General features: G+C 35.0%; 1 non-coding gene across 1 annotated transcript; it reads right to left on the bottom strand.

Moving 5' to 3' along the window:
* Positions 1-3148: 3148 nt before the first annotated feature.
* On the bottom strand, positions 3149-3220 carry TRNAW-CCA. The gene has a single exon. It is a non-coding gene; the product is annotated as a tRNA-Trp (tRNA).
* Positions 3221-3881: the final 661 nt, after the last annotated feature.

Below are 3881 nucleotides of genomic sequence, written 5' to 3'. Positions count from 1 at the left end.
TTCAATATGTCAGTATCTTTGACAACAGTATTTTTCACAAATGATTAAAATAGTTGAATACCACATTCAAAATACAAAACAATCTTCAACTCTTATCTCATACCACATAGAGGAACTAACATAAAATAGGTCATAGATATAAATGTAAAACCAACAACCTATAAAATTTTGTAAATTTTAAGTGAAAAATAAAGGAGAAAATCTTTCTGATCATGGATTAGGTGAAGATTTCTTAAAAGACACCAAAATATATACCATAAAAGAAAAATAATGGTAAATGGTACATTGTCAAAAGTATAATTTTCTGCTCTCCAAAAAAACTGTTAAAATATTAGCAATTCAAGCTACACATAAGAGAAAATATTTACCAAACATATATCAATAGTTTGACAAAGGGCTTGTAGCAAGAAATATACAAGGAATTTGGCAATCAATAATAAAACAAACATCTCAATTTTTAAAGAAGTAAAAAGAGTTGAACAGACACTGTATCAAATAATTTGGATCAATTAAAACTCTTATTCTGGAAAACATTTATGCAGGTTATCCTAAAGTTAAATACACACTTACCATATTATTCAGCAATCCAATTCCTAGACTTGTATCCATGAACAATGAAAACATATGTCCACACAAAGACCTGGATAAAATCTCAAATCCTCATTAACTAGTGAATGAATAAATAAGTTGTGATACTTCCACACAGAGGAATATTCCTCAACAATTAGAAAGAATCAATTACTTACACTTTCAACAACATAAATGAGTTTCAAAAGTGTTACATTAAGTTAAAGAAACCAAGTGCAAGAACCACGTGTGGAAGACACCACTCATGAATCTCTAGAAAAGGCAAAACTGAGGCACAGAAAAAAGATCAGCAGTTGCCAGGGGTGGGAATAAATAGAGTTTGAGTGACTTTATGGAATGATGGAAGTATTTCATAGCTAGATCATAATGGTGGTAACCTTACTGTATTCAACTTCACAGAACTCATTCAATTGTATACTTTAAAAAGATAAATTTTATCGTATGCAAATTATACCTGAATTAAAAAGAATTTAAAATTTTAACTCCCACCTACATGTAAATGCTTACTATTATTCATGATGTATAAAGTACTAAAAAGTCCTTTTACTAGTACTGTTATGGAATGCTAGTTAAAATATATAAACAGTCCAAATAACAGAAATCAATATAATTTGTCAATAGTGAAAATATTTCTTAATATTATGTTTCATAAATGTTTGCATACTGAAACACTGTATAAGCGCAGTTATTTGAATTGCTAAATGTGGTACACTGACACCACCATGGCCAGTGGAAACTGGGTTCAGTTCCACTTGAAATGCTAAAGATAGGGAGCAACTGATTTTGTCCTCAATAATTTCTGTGCAAATTGTCAGAACTGTGCTATAACCATGAGTCCATTGGACAATAATGCATATGCTCTGTACACAGACTAAACTGTTCCTGAACCCTAAACTTTGGCAAAGTTTCCATGTGGACACTGTGGAATATGGAAATTACAATTCAAGGCTTTCAATAAATAAACTTGGTGCTTTAAATAAATGCTGTAAATAAATGTAAATACACTAGTAAATGTGTGTGTGTGTGTGTGTGTATATACCTATTCTGTGTGTGCTCAGTCGCTCAGTTGTGTCCAACTCTTTGTAACCCCATGGACTGGGGCCCACCAGGTTACTCTGTCCATGGAATTTTCCAGGCAAGAATACTAGAATGGGTTGCCATTTCCTTCTCCAATGTGTTTGTGTATGTACATATTATAATGTGTGTGTGTATTTATTATATAATATACATGTGCATATTGTATAATATATGAGAAACTGCATATTGTTTTGAGGCAAACTATTCGCCCCGAATAGTCTGGATCTTACTCTATTTGAGTTAACAGTAAACCCTAACAATAGTCTTAGTTACTGCCTTTTAACAGTCTTTAGCAACTTTGCTTTTTGGACATTCCACCAACCCAAGTTCCCCTAAAAGAGCCATTGTATTAAGTACACTCAGGCAAAACTAAACTGTTTAAAGAACGTTACGGAAACAGAAATATACTAGACTTTAGAACCTTCACTGCAATTTTCCAAAAAAGATTTTCACTGGCCATAAAGATACTTGGAAAGGCACATTTAATGTGTAATGTTATTAAAAAGACTTAGTTGAAGATAATCAGCTATTAATATTTTTGATGAAAAACTAATCGATCCATCTAAGAAAAGAATGGAAAATTCTATTTGAGCCAAATGTGAGGGTTATAATCCATGAAGAGCATCTCAGCATACTCTGAGAAAGTTCTGTCCTTTAGAATTCGAGGCAGTTATATGGTTTTGAGACAGAGCTCTACATTAAACGATGTGTTGTTGACAGTGTACACAATCCAGATCTGAAGACCATGTGATTCCTTATCAAAAAAAGAATATTATTTTTAAAGAGTTGTCTTGTTGAGGACAGGAGATTGTTTCTCTTTATGGTTGAGCTTGTTATTTCTGCTGATGGGGAAGGTTTGCTGGCCGCACAACGCAGCAGGGGAGAGAAGAGGCCAAAGGGCAGAGAAAACATTTACGTTCAAAGTTTTCTTGTCTTCTTAACATAAAATATGTTGGGTTTTTTTTCAGTTTTTTCAAATTTATTTACTTTTTATTTGAAAGATAATGGCTTTACAGAATTTTATTGTTTTCTGTAAAGCCTTAACATGAATCAGCCATAGGTATACATATATCCCCTCCCTTCTGAACCTCCCTCCCATTTCCTTTCCATCCCACCCCTCTAGGTTGACACAGAGCCCCTGTTTGAGTTTCCTGAGTTATACAGGAAATTCCCGTTGGCTATCTATTTTCCATATGGTAGTGTAAGTTTCCATGTTACTCTTTCCCCACATCTCACCCTCTCCTCCCCTCTCCCCATGTCCATAAGTCTATTCTCCATGTCTGTTTCTCCATTGCTGCCCTGTAAATAAATTCTTCAGTATCATTCTTTTAGATTCCATACATATGTGTTGAGTGAGTGAAGATGCTCAGTCCTTTCCGACTCCTTGCAACCCCGTGGACTGTAGCCTACCAGACTCCTCCGTCCATGGGATTCTCCAGGCAAGAATACTGGAGTGGGTTACCATTTCCTTCTCCAGGGGATCTTCCCAACCCAGGGATCGAACCCGGATCTCCTGCATTGGAGGCAGACGCTTTAACCTCTGAGCCACCAGGGAAGCCTAACATATGTGTTAGAATATGATATTTATCTTTCTCTTTCTGACTTACTTCACTCTGCATAATAGGCTCTAGGTTGTTCCACCTCATTTAGAACTGACTCAAATGTATTCCTTTTTATGGCTAATATTCCATTGTGTATATGTACCACAACTTCTTTATCCATTCATCTGTTAGTGGACATCTAGGTTGCTTCCATGTTCTAGTTATTGTAAATAGTGCTGCAAATGAACAACGGGATACCTGTGTCTTTTCGATTTTGATTTCCTCAGGGTATATACCTAAGAGTGAGATTGCTGGGTCATATGGTGGTTTTCTTCGTTTTTTTTTTTTTTTTCATTTATTTTTATTAGTTGGAGGCTAATTACTTTACAGTATTGTAGTGGTTTTTGTCATACATTGACAGAATCTCCATACCATCTTCTATAGTGGCTATATCAATTTACATTCCCACCAACAGTGCAAGAGCATTCCCTTTTCCCTTTTCTCCACACTCTCTCCAGCATTGATTGTTTGTAGACGTTTTGATGATGGCCATTCTGACCCATGTGAGGTGATATCTCATTGTGGTTTTGATTTGCATTTCTCTAATAATGAGCAATGTTGAGCATCTTTTCATGTGCTTATTAGCCATCTGTATGTCTTCTTTGGAGAAATGTC

This window comes from Cervus elaphus, chromosome 33 (assembly GCF_910594005.1).
Source record: "Cervus elaphus chromosome 33, mCerEla1.1, whole genome shotgun sequence".
NCBI classification, from domain to species: domain Eukaryota; kingdom Metazoa; phylum Chordata; class Mammalia; order Artiodactyla; family Cervidae; genus Cervus; species Cervus elaphus.
Note: the sequence above shows the minus strand (reverse complement) of the source record. Positions and strands in the feature narration are given on the sequence as shown.